The sequence below is a fragment of the Uranotaenia lowii genome, chromosome 2 (genome assembly GCF_029784155.1).
Source record: "Uranotaenia lowii strain MFRU-FL chromosome 2, ASM2978415v1, whole genome shotgun sequence".
NCBI classification, from domain to species: domain Eukaryota; kingdom Metazoa; phylum Arthropoda; class Insecta; order Diptera; family Culicidae; genus Uranotaenia; species Uranotaenia lowii.
In genome coordinates this window covers 367766912-367784158 of record NC_073692.1, presented here as the reverse complement: position 1 = coordinate 367784158, position 17247 = coordinate 367766912, and the positions used below count along the sequence as shown (strand labels likewise).

Genomic DNA, 17247 nt, shown 5'->3' with positions numbered 1-17247 from the left:
ATCCCGTAGGGCCCAAACGGCATCTTTGCGCCGGTTCGTAAAAGGTTAACATACTTACCTATCCACCGTTGAAAAGTGAGGTTACCTGAAACTTTAATATAAACAAAAATACTTACCCAATATTATTGTACAAACACTCCAGGAACGTCCGAAGTTAGTACGTTGAACTGAATTGAAGAAGGGTTAATTTAGAAGTGGAAAAATTAGTAAACGTAAGTAAAACATATTGTAAACAACAACAACAAAAGTTATATCTAGAATAATTGCAGGAAATTTTTAATACACTGTTTATTAAAAACTCGGACAAGGACTCTTCATTCATTCTTCGGCGATTCACACTATATGATGTGGTTGTTGCCGTTTGATATTTGCTTGCCTGCCGACGAGTCTTCTTGGTGACAATTTCGATTAAATACAATGAATGAATTCTAGCGACAGATTTCATTTAGCTGACACATACAGGGTGTTCAATAAGTTCGAATACAATTTTTAACCAAATGGTGTGGTAAAGCCGTAGCATATACATCTAACTTTTTTAGAGTAATTTTGTGCTATTATCAGACAAACTATTTATTACTGGTGTCGAGGAATTAATTCTCATTAAGTGTTCGTTTTTATCAGCTTTTTCATACCACAAGAACTGGTATACTGCCGTTCTAAGCAAGATTGTGTCATGTGGAAAAACGTGCGAACGAGAAAAACGCGATTGAAATATCATTTATATCACAGAAAACAGACGTACAAGCTCGAACAAAAAACCGTCAAAAAAGTGTGTAAAATTTCAAATGCTATCACCAAAAAATACGTTAGAAACTGACTGCAAACAGTGTCATCTATTGCGCCGTTCAAGAGTTACAAATCAACTTTTAAGTGCCCAGTTTTCGAAAAGGCGTAATCGTAGCCAAAAAACAAAAATTAGTTCAAAAAGGGTGTTGGGATTTTTACACAAGTTTCGTGGGCTAGCTTGTACGTCTGTTCTCTGTGTTTATATTTCCAGTTTTTCTCTCAAACTAAAAATTCACCGACAGTTTTTTCGTAGTGAACAGTTCAAGTTAATCATTTTACAATGTTTTCTGCCAAAAAAATAACATTTCCTACAAAAAAAACAGCAAAATAGAGCCAAAAATGCTCCGTGTGACACTTTTGCGTAGAATCAGAACGCATGCCGATGCTAGTTCTACGAAAAATTGTCACACGGCTACAACTTTTCTGTCATTTTAAAAGCTTGCGTAATTTATTTTTTTCCCAAAAACTTATGCTAAACCGTAATTTGAGAAATACGTTCCTCTTTGTTTATAAAAATGTATAGTTGAGTATGGATCCTGTAAGAAGTGCCTACCGAAAAGTGTTTAGTGAAAATTTCTCTGAATAAAACACTCAAGGCTTCTCGCTCCTTCTCTGCCCTCTATTTTAGTGTTTTTTTCAGTAAATAACATTAAATTCAACAGTTTTTTACTCATCTCAAGACAATTTTTCAATAAAATTTGCATTTTTCATAGAATTTTCTCTAGTGTGACATTCTTGCGTAGAACTGTCAACATAGAGACAACCACCTTGATGAAAATTTCGTATAAGTTCAGAACAAAGTATACTTGTTTGTGTTTTTATTCGAAATTTAACACTAAAAGAGACCGTTTCCAGCAAAAAAGTGAAAATGACCCAAAAGTCACATGAGACATTCTTGCTTAGAACGGCAGTACAGGCAATAAATCCAATTTTTTGACCAAAATAAATAGTTTACAGGTCACCCAATCTGCCTCCTTTGTCAAATTATCATGATCATTGATGATGTCGAGAATATGTACAGAATTTCTAAACTTGTCTCATATAAAATCTATTTTTTTCTTATTATGTGTGAAATATCGAATAAGTAGCTACGTGTTAGCTGATTTTCATCAAATAGCTTATCAACGTTATGGGGCATAGAATAAATGTGTGCTTGTGTAACTTTGTATTATTTTTTGGTCATTAATGAATTTTTTGGCTAATTTTGCATGTAATGTTTATTTTTATAGGTTATTTTACACAGAATAATACAGGTTTTTGGAAATATTGGCTGTAAATGAAAAGTGCCTTGCCCTTCAAATAAAGTTTTTTGGACTTTATCAACGTTACAGTTGGCGGATCGTTATTGGAAAACTTATACGGGACACGAACTCGCGGACATTGGTTCAGGAGACAACACACTTGCCAACTAAGCTATATCCAGGCTTGGCAAAAGTCATCGTCATGAGGCGTGAAGCTGTGAAGCCTCTTGGTCCGTCAAACTCAATTGACTGTTCCTTAACGACCAGTCACTTCGTTTGCCAGTCATTCATTCCCCAGTCATTTGAAGCTAAAAGAATGACCTACTCGCTAAATTTGAAATACTCAGAGCCCGGCTACCTTTTACTCAGACGTCGCCACATGTATGAAGCAGCCGACGGCTGTTCTTAATGAACTCAAATATCAGCGGAAAAATTACTCAGACGTCAGAAAATTCGGCACTCAGAGAACTCGAGTGCTTGAAGGCGACAACTGAGTAAATGTTTATCAGTTTGTGCGAGGCGGTTGAACTTGGTTGGTTTTGTGCAGCAAAAGCTTGAAATTTTACTTGGTGAATATATTGATTTGAAAGGTAATTTCAAGATGTTTATACGGTTTTATATATTACAGAATTCTGCGACGAAGTGATGATGGTCCAAATAGATTTGCCATCTAGTACGGCATAATGGGTCCCGAACGGGAGACGAAACCCGACGGGCCAAAAAAAATTTCAAAAAGTTTGTTGATTTTTTTTTAAATAAAGGTGTATGAACAATATTTTGACTTTTGTTATTCATCAATCAACAAATCCATCATTTGTCTGAATAATAATACAGGTTTTAGTTATTCTAGCATGAAAAAAGTGGCCAAAACCGCTTCAGAATTATTCGCGCATTCTGAGTAACCATGACTCAGTTGCCGCGAAAAGGTCTGTTAGTCAGTTCTGAGTAAAGGCCGTTTAGTCAGAACTGAGCAGGTGCGGTTTTGACAACCCCCTGGCAACTTGACGTTTCCCATACTAATCGCGTGTGCCAGTTTTTCTGGTTCTCTGGTTCTGTCAAAATCTCATTTTCACTCTACAAACATATCGAAAGGGTGGATAATGAAATGTTCGACAAATTAAGGTTTCAAACATATTTTTTATTGAAAAAAAAAGTTTTTAAAAACAATGATTAAGAATCACCTATTAAGCGGAAAATGAGTTGATATTTAAAGAAAAACACGATAATATGGTCAAAAAAGTCAGCGTGGTAAATGGCTTTTATTTATGAAATACACAAACAAATTTTAATTCAAAAATCTTGTAAATGTTTTAATTGCATGGTAAATTTTAAAAACAACATTTTATTCATTTCTAAACAATATTACCTTTGTTAGTTTTTTTCGAAGAGATTCTTTAGAATCATTAAGTTGCTTAGCGAAGGACTCCATCCGAAACACAATCAACACATAATTTCAACAACAAGTTTCGATGGTTAACTAAAGCATCTTGATCCAAAATGTTTTCGGCTAATCCTCTAAAAACATCCCGTGCATCATTTGAAACCTGTGTCAGAGTTCGATTCATTATGATATCATAATATAGTATACTAAGTTTATACTTTGATGATTTTGTTCTACAATTTTTACCTCCAACTCGGTTATTCTGCAGACCTTTAACACATCGGCATTAACTTCTAATCTGCCAATAAAACTATTGAAAAGTTCATTTCTGCAATCTTCACATTTGATGCTACTTACTATTTTTTTTTTGAATTAAACTTTCCGAAATTTTATCTGTACGTCACTTGTGCAAATGCAAAGCCATCACCTCAACTCGTTTCCGCTTTCATTCTCAGTGTTTACTATCTCAACATATTTGTTAAACTAATATTTCATAACATTCAGCTGGATAAAATTTTACCGTAATAAACTTAAGGAAATAGCGGAACTATTTCAAACCACGTTATGTTTAACGAAATAAACTCATAACTCTATCTGGTGACGCCTTGTAACAAAAACACAACGGATTCGCAAGGAATATTGAAAGATATTCCTTAAAATATTCCTTGACGGATTCGGATGAAAGATGGCCATTTTGTAATCTTTGCTATAAACAGAAATGTTATTAAGTTGGAACCGAGAATGGAACACAAATAGATTGAAATAAAATTACTTATTTCATTGACAACTATTATAAAATTTAATTATAAAGTTATTTATTTTTCTTTTTTGCATCACTTTTGATTATGTGCCCTTTTAAAATGGTATTTCGTCAGTTGAATTGCATCCACGGATGCCGAAACAAAATCAAGTGGTTTCAATGGAAAATGAACGTTGCCGCTGCTAGGGACGACCCAGGATGCATGTAAACAAACGCGACTAGTGCGACATCTACCATTTTGAAGACGGCACAGCAAACTCGACTAAACTGTCAAGTTGCCAGGGGGTTGGGTTTTGACGACAACTGAGTAACCGCCACTCTGAACTGAGTAGCTGAAAGTTAGCGAGTAGTCAAGCAATCGCATTCAAACGACCGCTGACGAAAAAGAAACGCATTTATTATTATTGTTGCTCCTGCCAGCAAGCCGAACACTGATAAATCATTTCACACATTTTGCAAAATAGTTTCACACATTAACTGCAAATATATGGAGCTGTCAAACTCGAGTGTGGTTTTCACACACCATGCAAGTTTGAAATTTACACATTATACGAATTCGCGGATTAAGGAAAAAGTGTGTGAAATCACAAACAGTCATGCGCTAGCCAAGCAGCAATCATCCCTCAAGTCGCTTCAAGTCATGATAGAACAATGGCAAGTAAACCAGCACAGCACCTGCAATTTTGAAATTAAATCGACTAATGCATGAATTTCTCTTTCAGATCCGGCCTGGTATCGCCGGCTTGTTCTGGCTGTTAGAAAAAGCTCATGGAATGGCTCCCCCTGCAGCACTTAAATTAAATAATTACTGAAAATGTGCAAGAATTAATAAAACAAAAAATTGGATGTCAAATCATGTTGTTTCAATATCCAAATGAATGAAAATAAGTTTAACTATCATCTCCCGTTTACCTAAATTGAACTGTTTTGTGATATTCACACATTTTCCTGTTTTAAACGCTTTTTGCATAATGTGTGAAACGCACACATTTCGTTTCCTTAAGCGGTATTTCCCATTAGTGTGCAGCGGTACCTTCACACATTTAATGTGTTGGTCTACTTATTTCCAAAATGTGTGAAATTTGACACACTAAAGTGTGAAATGATTTGTCAGTGAAGACGACCGAAGACGAAAAAGAAAAGAATTTATTATTATTGTTGCTTCTGTCAGCAAGCCCGTTTTCGGTTTTTTATTGCTATTGTAGCTCTCTGCCAGCAAGTCGTTCAATTAGTTGTACCTGCCGTCAGCAGCCGATCGAAGTGTGAAGAGATTTGCCAGTCACTCTCAGGAGAAGTTTTTACCATGTGTAGGAGCTTCGCCAGTCGATGATGGAGAAATGTTGATTGTTGTCGTGCTTTATCCGTCATGCGAGTAGTGAGGCTCCGTCAATTGAGAACAGTGCCAGTCGTTTGATGAAACAAAACTAGTCGGGTCAAGTGTGACGGGCGAAATTTACCATCACTGGCTATATCACAAGCCCACCTCTCTTGGATTTGTTAGTTATATGTTAAATCATACATGCTGTCGCTCCAAACTACATTTGATCCATCTGTTAAATTTATGAAGAGTCTTAAATTTAATTTTGCTCAACAGTAGTACACAAATTTCCCAATTTTCAAATTCCGTATTTCCAATGGTCCATAAAATTACTGAAACGACAAAAAAAAACATAATTTGAGTTATGAAAATCGGTTCATTGCTACATTAGACTGAGTCGATTTGGGGTAATTTTTGAAAATCTAAAATGCTTCTTTTTGGTTCAAAACTCATCCATGATTTTTTTGAATAATTTTTAAGTTACGTTTGAATGAGTAAATTTGAACTTTTATGTTTGTATGGGAAAATTGAATATTTTGTACTGAAAAATCAACATCACTTGTGTTCCTTCTGTGGAACCAAGCCTGTTTTCGTGCTAATTCATAAATTCGTCAAGATAAATTTTCCGCTGATCAACTTTGTCGAAGACCGTAACTTCGTATCTTATTGGGCAAAAAAGTTATTAGTTGTTTAATGGGGGCATGTATTTGGGCATTGAAGAACTATAAATTCACTGCTGGGTGCCCAGCGAGGTATTGCATGGCTTCTTTGCATGAAACCTTCGCGAGGCCCCAGCAGTAGTCCATAGTACTGGTTGTGACACCACCACTCCACAAGAAACTACGGTCGAGAAGACTTAGTCTTGGCACAATGTTTAACCTGTATACGACGCTTATTAGAAAGGTTTTTCTCTACGGGCACGAGACGTGGATATTGCTCGAGGAGGACCTGCGAACACTCGGTGTAGTCGAGCGACGAGTGTTAAGAACCATCTTTGGCTGCGTGCAGGAGCACGGAGTGTGGAGGCGAAGGATAAACCACAAGCTCGCGCGACTCTACGGCGATCCCAGTATCCAGAAGGTGGCGAAGGCTGGACGGATACGCTGGGCAGGACATGTTGCGAAAATGCCGGATGACTGTCCTGTAAAACAGGTGTTTGCTGCCATTTCGGTATAGCTCCTTATCATGGCATCCGTGCCTTTTGTTGGCATTTTCCATGCTCCTTTGTCCACCGTTCGTCGAATGACACATTCTAGCGCCATGTTGAACATCATGCAGGGTAGACCATCGCGTTGTTGAGGCCCTCTGCGCGATATTGACCATGTAAATTTTCTATTTTTTGTTGAGTGCAAACAAACATAGCCGACTGCTCGAGTTCTCTGAGTTGTCGTCTAACTGATCGTTACGCTGATTTTTGTGTTCGTTATGATGGTTTAAGCCTAGTCCACACTGGGAGACGGTTCGTCTCGCGACGGTCTTAGCGTCTCCCATTTTATTCGGAAGACATTGAGACCATCTCAGGTTTCCAACAAAAACAACAGACAACAAAGTTCGTTTCATTACAAAAATCGCAGTTCTGGTTGCCTAGTGTGGACTAGGCTTTAGGATCAGCCAACGGCCGTGCTCTGCATGGGTATATCAAAGTTATACCGTATTTGTTTTCTCCCCTCGTTCAGTGCTCCACCGTACCCGATAAAAACGAACACAAGTCGCCGCCAGTGTATTGCTACCTCACTCACTCACACGCTCTCTCGCAACACTGACAAAATTTTCGGGGCAACACCGCCCGATGGTAGTGCAACACCAGGTCAAAACCAGTGCAACACTGTCCGAATAAACAAACAGTTTGACAGTACCAAGTGGTGCATCAGTGCAACACTAGTGCAACACTCGGCATAAACAAATACGGTTTAAGTGAAAAAAACAATGGCCCTTATTCTGCGCCTAGCGTGACGTGACGATAGTAGAGTCACCCAAGTCACTCTATTTCAGCAGTCGGTTTAGGTGAGGAACGTCACTTCGGATGAACTTTGTGAGTTCTTACCATATTCTCATAGTCACCATGGGTGAGAATCGTCGCATTCGGGTGACGATTTTAGGTGACAATTGTCGGTACCTTTTCAGGTGGCGACGAGATAGAAATTCAATGAAAAATTTATGAAACAAGATGAATAATTTGGCTCTAAAAGTTTAACAACATTAAAGTATGACCATTTTAAAAACAATTTTCACGAACAAATCTAGATTCGCTGAACTAATTCGGCAATCGATGAGGATTGTCGGTACCTTTTCAGGTGGTGACGAGAAAGAAATTTAACGGAAAATTTATGTACACGGGAATGAAAGGCTCTAAATAGTTAGTTAAATGATAAAGAATGATAGTTTTGAATATGTATGTTTTTTTTTATTTATTGATTTTTTTTTGCAAAATGTGAAAACGTGAAAACACGAACACTTTGAAAATAAAATATTGGCAATTAGTCCGTCTATTTTCACTATTATCATTAGGATCATTTTCCTCGAAACCTTTCCCGACATACATATGTAACAAAAATTACGTATGTTGTTCCACCTCAACTGGCCCGCAAATTCAATATTTTCCGGCTTACTTCCGTTTTTGGGTCATGGTCTTTTCTTATCGGAAAGTTTGGTTTGGTCGGTCGGTAGTTTGGGGATGTGGAGGGAAGTGATGCCTTCTAAGATACATACAACACAGACTTCGATCGGGTTTTATAAAAAAAATGTGCTGAAGGCTTTTTCGATGGAATATCACGACTTTCCTGTGGCGCAGCCTCGAAGATGGCGAAGTCATGTTGTAAGTTCTTGTTCAGTTCTGAGATAGCGATCACTTTTCCAAATCTAAAAAATAACAATAGAATCTATTAGTAAAGAATTAGTGCTTTTATTACTCATCGGAATGCTGATAAGATCTAGCTGTGTATGTATCACAACACAAGCATAAGCAGAACATTTTCATTTATTTCAATTTGTTAAATTTCCAACTCCATATTTGATGGTATTTAAGGGGGGGGTAGGGTCTAACACTTTCAAAAAATCGATTTTTTTATTTTTTTATTTTCTTATTGTAAAACATTTCAAGAATGTTGTGTCAAATTTTCAAGTCAATTGAAGCAAAACTGTAGAAGTTATAGGCCTTTATCTCCTCCTATCTAATACTGCAAGAAAGCAAGAGCAAAAACTTCAAACGCGTTTTTCTCGAAAGCACATTTTTAAAGTCCGTGGACATCGTCATTTGAAAACAACTTATCCGATTCTTTTCAAATTTGGAACATATTTTCTACATATAAAATACCAGACCCCAACGTTTTTCTTTTTTGATTTTTTTACTTTGGGGGGATTTTACAGGTGAAAAATGGCGGATTTTTAAGTGAAAAATCGTAGTTTTTACTTCAAACAGCCACAAAAATTTCATAAAAATATTTTTAAGTTAAATAAAAACGTTGGGGTCCAGAAAAAGATCTATTAAAAATATTTTGCTCTGATTTTTTGACTTCAGATGATTCTGTGCTGAGATATAGTGTCCACCGCAAATCCTGTTTTCTAAAAGGCATCCTCGAAAATGCTCCGTCACCGGCTCATTTTTCAATATTTTTCTACGAAAAAATTCATAATTGTTCTTTTAACAATGCTTTGTATAATGCAAAAAATTTGAATACATTTTTTTGAACGATAGCTCTAGAAAAAAATCGTGAAAATGGTGTTTTTTTTATACCCGTTAGACCCTACCCCCCCCTTAAGGGAAGCAGGAATTAAACAGTATTAAAATTACGAACATAGCAAAAATTACAAAAACAATCAAAACGAATAAAAAACCAACTTTTGTCTTTAACTAATTTTTATACTTGGTTTTTGTAACTTTGCAGCCGTTTTTCTCGGTCAACAGCTGTTTTTCGGTAAATCAATATCTCATAAAGTGGATGTTTAATCATTTTTTAGAGGAACACCAGATCTCGACGTTTAATGCATTTTTAAGTCATTAAGTATCAAAATTAAAACTTCCGTTTTTTGGGATTTCCGTAAATCTCCTTTTGCGTGATTTTTGAAATCCTAACGTCGAATTTTGAGAAATTTTTTTTTCTAGATAACACCAGATTTCGACTTTTTATGCATTTTAAGCCATTTGGCATCAACATGAAAATTTCTATTTTTGGTAATTTTTAGGGTTTAAAAACCTGAATCTTTGAGCGCTTTGAGGCACACCAGTCCGATTGAGCTGAAATTTGGCACAGGTCAGTTTTTTCGGGTCAATCTATAAATTGTATAAGGTCGGTTTTTGAAATTCAATCATCGCACGGAATTTCCCTTCTTCCCTAATAAACTAAATAAAGTCCAATCAAGCGACTTTTTAATCATTCCGAAATCGCAAATGATCAGTTGGTGTATCGATAATCTTGTGGAGTGGTTTATCGCGCAACTTCCCTGCAAGTTGCAAACGAAATTTTCCACCCGAGCGGGCGATCAGCTGCTGTGCCATCAATTGTGCTAAGTATCGGCGACTTACCTTATTCCTGCTGTTGGTGGATGCCGTCGACGAGAGACGGGAAGAAATACCCCGAAAACCGACCCCCCCCCCCCCGGCCGAGCCCGAACACCTTCAATTCTTATTTCAAGTTTAAAAAAAATAATTTTATATGAAAAGCAACATTTTGGTTAAGTACATCTAGTTTGGCATAAATTTACAGCAATGGAGTAAATTTATTTATGTTTTTTGAATTTTCGTTTTTTAATTTATGATTTCAAGCATTTGCGTCTTTCTCGAGTGATTTTACGTCAAATGTTATGCTTCAATTTTGTGCATCCCTGTTGATATGTGTAAATTTTTATGGTCATGTTTTATTGTCATGTTACATGGTCAAGTTTCATCATCACGCTGTTTTCCATTTATTAGAATTTTGTTCAAGGTGGATAAAAGTAATGGTAATCCAATGTTTAAAATCTCATTGTGAATAACGAATTGTTACCGATTCGCGCATCGCACACAGCAATGAATTGCAACGTATAAATAATAGATGTTGGAATAAAACCACCACAACCCACAAAGCTGGGGTCATCACAGCGGCTGAACAGACTGTCTGTCTCACTTATTCCGTGTCTTTCGTCGTCGTGTGAACAAATGCCCCTGCGTGCGTCCGGAATTGCCCCGGAGGACATTCATTTCCATACCGATTACATTGAGATGTCCTTTCCCGACATAAAACATTCACGCCTATTATAACGTCGAATGAGACAAATTAATCAACCGTAAACCAGCCAGTGGCATCAGCATCATTGGACTGAGTAGATGACCTCCTGTACCTGCACACATGCGACTCAAAACATCGCCAGAGGCATCCTCTACACGTGGTACGAATCGCAATACCATCTGTTTTCATTTCGAATTTCCCAGAACGGTTGGCCAAACACCCTCGTTTTGCTAGGTTTGAACGTAAGGTAAGGTTCCTATAGATGTAGAGGCAGACAACCATTATATGTATATTTCTCGATGAACCTGGGACCAGCCAGAGCCCCAATATCGTTCTCTTTTCGAAAGTGTCAACATGTTTGGTTAGATTACAGCACTCCGTCATTTGGGCCTAGGAGTTTGGGACATTGCCAAAGTTTGATTTCCAAAGCGATTCTGACTATAGATAGATTCAGTTTCCACAACAGAAAAACTAAATTGTTAGATTTAGAGGAAGGCAGTTAGTTTTATAAAAGTGTACTTGAAATCCAACCTGTATGTAAATCAGACAAGGAATTTTCACTTGTCCCTCAACACACTTAGCACTTCAAGATCACTAGAGTGCAAACATAAACCGATTGAGAAACGACCCTTTCGCAATTCTGTAGTCAACTTTTTTCCCTTTCAAAAGCAAACCCCATCTGCTGCAGGCAGGTCAAGGTTGCTCAAATTGACTACACCTACCCGAGGAATTTCCTCTGGAAACGGTCAGCCAGTCAGTCAGTCAGTCAGCTGCTGTTGCCGGTTAGGTTGATGCCAACAAGCAAGTGAAACGATGTGGTCCGTTTCGGCATGAATAAGTGAAATGATGAAGATAAATGGGTCACCCATCCATGGGGAGTGAATGAAATTTTGCCATTATTAAGTCTACATACGGAAAGCTTTCTCAAACTCTAACGGCAACACAGGATGTTGCCGTTTCCAAAGAAGCGAAGTAACATTGCATAGTTTGGTTAGAATTTAGAACTTTACCAGCAAAATGGATATGGAGAGAGAGATTTCTTGGCTGACTGTGCCACCTGGAGGTATTGTGGGATTTGCAACAATATTTGTATTTTTCTTCTACCGGACTGGCCCAGACAGGATCGAATATGGTTCCGGAGAATGGCACGTGTTGTCTACAGTATTGAACCGGTAAATAAAATGAGTCCAACTGACGACTACAGAGATCAACACATTTTCTGCACGGGTGATCTTAAATCTATCTTTATATCATCAACTTTTTTGGAACTTCACGGAGAGAAAAGGCGACTGTTGTTCCCATCAGCTAGTTATACCAATCATCAAGTGTAGTTGAATGTTTCGCATTCAACTATAAATAAATTAGATTCAACTAAGAACTGATGATTGACCTTACGCAATCAACTATAAATATAATAGATTCAACTGTAATGGTATGATTGATTCAATTGTAAATATGATAGAATAAACTACAAATGTATGATTGATTTTAGACATTGAAATATGTAGTAGATAGATCATGGAATGAGAAGAACAATAAAAAGAATATATCCGGTTATGAAAAAAGATATGAAGAATTGAGCAAATAGTAAAAAGGAAAAATAATAATGGACGATGAATCATAGGATTTAACAGTTTTTCGTTTATTATACAAAATCGATTAAAGATTTATGTCCATGAATTTCTATTTTGAGTATATGAATTTCTATTTTGAGTATATGGAGTAATATGGTAAAGGGTGGTACGGTCAAAATTTGGTCAATATCAACTTGACGTATTTCTTTCAATTTTGCATTTAAAAAACCTGAACACCCTTCATTTTGAAGGCATGTGTGTGTCTCCTATTTTGATTTTGGAATTCACTCTTCAGTTGTCAAAATGCCGTCCAAGAAAGAAGATCAGCGTATCAAATTTTTTTCGCGCATTGCGAAAATCCGAGCTACTCGCACGCAAAGCTGGCAAAATCGCTAAAAGTTGCCAAATCAACCGTTACAAATGTAATTAAAGTGTTTGGGGAACGTTTGTCGACAGCCAGGAAGTCTGGATCGGGGGGAAATCGAAAACCGGAAGCCGCTGAGACGATAAAGAGAGTTGCCGGTAGTTTCAAGCAAAGCCCTAACCTCTCTCTCCGAGATGCCGCAAATAAGCTGGGTGTATCGTCTTCAACCGTGCATCGAGCCAAAAAACAAGCCGTACTATCGACTTACACGAAGGGAGTGATTCCAAATCGCGATGATAAACAAAATATGACGGCCAAAGCGCGATCCCGCAGGCTGTACACGACGATGCTGACGAAGTTTGACTGCGTGGTAATGGACGACGAAACCTACGTCAAAGCCGACTACAAGCAGCTTCCGGGACAGGAGTTTTATACGGCAAAAGGAAGGAGAAAGGTAGCAGATATTTTCAAGCATATGAAACTGTCAAAGTTCGCGAAGAAATATCTGGTTTGGCAAGCCATCTGTACCTGTGGCTTGAAAAGCAGCATTTTCATAGCTTCCGGGACTGTCAACCAAGAAATTTACGTGAAAGAGTGTTTGAATAAACGTCTGCTGCCTTTCCTGAAGAAACACGGTTGTTCCGTACTGTTTTGGCCGGATTTGGCGTCTTGCCATTACGGTAAACAGGCCATGGAGTGGTACGCCGCCAACAACGTGCAGGTGGTTCCCAAGGACAAGAACTCTTCCAACACGCCAGAGCTTTGCCCAATTGAGAAATACTGGGCTACTGTCGAGCGGAACCTAAAGAAGACCAAAAAAACTGTTAAGGACGAGCAGCAGTTCAAGGCAAACTGGCTTTCTGCGGCGAAGAAAGTGGACAAGGTGGCTGTACAAAATCTGATGGCAGGGGTTGAGCGTAAGGCCCGGCAATTCGGATTTGGAAAAGCGGAAGCCTAACTGAATATTTTTCCTGAATTTTATACTAATTAAATTTGAAAAAGAAATTTAATTTGATTTTTTAAATAAACGATTTCTCCGATTTACACGCGTTTTTCCTTGACCAAATTTTGACCGTATCACCCTTTATAACCTCTTATTCATAACTCCTATCTCAACTTCCTCGTGGTGCCAGCTGGAGTGCGAGACTGAGAAGGTGGTCCACACGCGTCTGTTCCCCAGGTCAACAGCGTCTGCCTCGCAGCGAGCGGCTGAATTCATGAAATGCGGCTCCCGCAAGCTAAGTCCAAATGGCAGCCTCATCGCGGGATAAGGACCTTACTGCTCCCGATTTATAAAATTGTTACGAAGTCCGATAAAAACGACCGACATGGAACTTTGGCGACGACTTTTACCATGAAAATACGGACTAAAATTAGAACTTGGAATGTTTAGACCCTTGCTCAGCAAGTTAATCTGGCTGAAGGAATAATCGTAGCCAGGTTTAGAACACGGGTTAGAAACCTTATAATGGTTCAGGGCAGTGCTGATAAATGTCGCTCACTGTCGCCTTACTTTAACATGGTAGCCTATGTCAATATCATCTTTTTTAAAATCCTGTCATCAACAAAACGGTCATAGCATTCCATTTTCCTGTAGTAGTGTTGCTGACAGAAATTTTTGTTGCATGACATACGTTCGCGTTACATGTCGTTTGTTTGGCTCGTGCTTGGTGATTTGTGAAGTATTTTCGGTCAGTCTAAATTTAAATGGTTTCTCCGAGAGCGTCTGGACCACAGTTTCCTGAAGCTCGCATTAAGCACGATTTAGAAAGCTAGTGCAATTGTAAGCAGGACTAGCTCAGGAGAAGAAACATAACATTTTGCTTGGCGATGGATAACTAAACCAACTCCAGCTTTATGCAGAAGCAGGATATAGAAAGTGGGAACTTCACTTGATAAATACGCTTCATGCATCGAGAAACGGCAAACAAGTCATACATACTTTGGGTTTGTATTGATTAAATATAAATAAAAAATGTGTGATTATTTTATTAATTCTTTTAGCTCCATGGGTGTCAAACAGTTACCGAGCTGAACGACAAAGGTCTTCAAATTCTCGATCTTGGAGGGATGGAGCCTGGCGTCCGGTCACCGAAGAGTTCTCCGGAATGTTATTCCTACTAGGCCCAGCTATTAAATGGCCTTATTCTCTGACTGCATACCTCAGTATAGGTTCACGCAGTATAGGCTCAGGCACTTCACAGGAACCCACTCCGGAAGTTCTACCATCACCTTTGCCCTAGTTCCGGTTCTATTTTTTTTCCAAAACGGAAAAGCAGGGCGAGTTGTAAGTTCGGCGTCAGAAAAAAAGACAAACGTGGCGAAGGTATTACGGCGTGCATCAAAGGCGTGCATCCATCAAAAACCCGACCGCCAACTCGTGTATATTCATGGTCATCGCCATCAATCCAGATTCCATCATCGTTTGTGGGCAAGAAATCCGAGTGAAATGATCTCAAATTTCACTTATTCCTCACCCCTGCTCCTCTTTAAATGTTAAGTGTAATAAAATGTTAAAATGTATACGTTATTTCACTAATAACACCCACGAAACCCTCTTGAGAGTACATTTTGGTTCAAATTCCATTCATTTGATAGTTTCCCCCTAGTAGTTTGTCCACCCTGAAACAAGTGAAATTTACCTTGAGTTAACAAGAGACCTAGCTAGTCATTGGTAGTAAAAATTCACAATAAAACGAGAATTTAAGAAAAAGTCTTTTAGGTAGGACTCATCAACAATAATTTTCAACGCTGGTATGTGTAGATTATTTTTAAGTTTTAGTTCTTCCAAAAGAGAAATTTAACAACTTTATTTTAACTCGGAGTAGATATTTCAGTATTGGAGGATTTCAGCATTTTTACATTTTCATAATGTACATAAAAGCAAGATGTGATAGGTAGATTTGACAGAGAGCATAATAAAATGACGATCACATTAGCTTAGATGTCACTCAATTGCAAATGTCGCGATATCCTACCACATGTCACGGTGATATGATACATGTGTTGCATGACAGTGATACCTCCAAATATATCAGTGTCGCATAACTTTGGCTACTTGATGGTAACCATTTACCTGCCCTGGTTCAGGGTTATGCGCCAACAGACGTTGCCGATTCGCAGGAGTTTTACAGTCAATTGAACAGCGTGATTGTGAAAATTCCGAAGGGTGACATTCAAATCCACTTAGGCGACTTGTAACCGTGGTAGTATAACGGATCACGTAATTAGTAGAAATTGAATTGAATACGTTTTATGGACCTAATATTGCTCAACCAATAATTCTCTTTCATAAGACTTACTCTTGTTTAGATAAGATTGCAGTGTATTTAGACATGATTAATATAAATTCTCTGTATATGTATAAACTCAATTGTCATTGACCTACGTTTCCTCCTTTCGTCAACGTGGCCGACAGCGGCCGGCTGGGCCAATCTTGTAGGATAAGGTTTTGGTTCGAAGCAATTCCCCTCTTAATTCATCCTAGGCTGAATAATTGAACCCAGCAATTATCGCATCTAAGGCGCTCACCAGAATCCGCCTCCAGTGCCCCAAGCCAGGTGCTGAGCGTGTCTACTTTGACTTGCTCACTCCGAATGTAAACAAGCCTCACTTCTCACTCCTCTGATGCGCAAGTCGGTTTGACACCAACACACTTAAATGACGCTTTTTTGTGCAGAAGTCTGAAATTGATGGGACGTACACTTAAGGGCGAATTAGGTAAACATGCGCCCTTAATATTGATGAACAACCCAACGCTTCACTTTTTCACCTACACACTTCTCATCGGCCGATGTTTTCACAACTACTGATATCCTATATCTTCCGCTTTACCACCAAAACCGGTTTTTAAAGGGCCCTTGATGTAAACATCGAGATGTTGGTTAGGGTGTGTCACTATGCATTTATAGTTATAATAAGATTATGCGCTTTCAGAACGAAAATTTACCTCTTCGAGAACCCTTTTCGTTTGACAGTGATAGAACCGTACGTACTTTTCCTGTTGAGGTCCCTCACTGCTCCGGGACTCGGTTCAGCTGTTTGGATATCGATGTGTGTTAGATTTTTCACTTATTTCACCTTTTTTATAATACCTGCGAAATAGTATTCCTTCCCGATTGGATGTGATGGGTTTCCGCCAATAACTCAGTCCTGCGATCCGCTTTTGATGCGAGGGATCTCTACCGAACAACTCGATGGTCGTTTGAGGATTCCCACGTGTAATATCTACTGACGAGCTTACCTCCGATTTATTCCTAATTTTGGATTTGATCAATGATTGGTTAATTTTCTACTCGACTTCATCACTTATCTATTTTTTACCTGATGAAGTTCTGCAATCCACTTTCTGTGATTGAAATGTGCACTTAGGATTCGTAACTCCAGTGGAGATATTTTGATGTTACACGTTTGAACGACTGAGTAAAATGATTCAATGACAACTTAGCGGAAGTTGAATGTCCAGAGAGTTCTCTCTAGGTTCTCAAGATGACGTTTAGTAGTGTCAAAATATAGCGAAAGGTGATATCCGATGTGATTTTTTTACTATAGCTAAAACTAGTTTGGCTAGTATTTTCATGAAATAATAAAAATTTGTGTTGTTGATTTTTATTGAGAAA

At 38.2% G+C, this 17247-nt stretch overlaps 1 long non-coding RNA gene across 1 annotated transcript; it reads left to right on the top strand.

The window, feature by feature from the left end:
• Positions 1–14237: 14237 nt before the first annotated feature.
• On the top strand, positions 14238–15151 carry LOC129750120 (uncharacterized). The gene is made up of 2 exons (XR_008738296.1): positions 14238–14575; positions 14633–15151. It is a non-coding gene; the product is annotated as an uncharacterized LOC129750120 (long non-coding RNA).
• The last annotated feature ends 2096 nt before the right edge of the window (positions 15152–17247 follow it).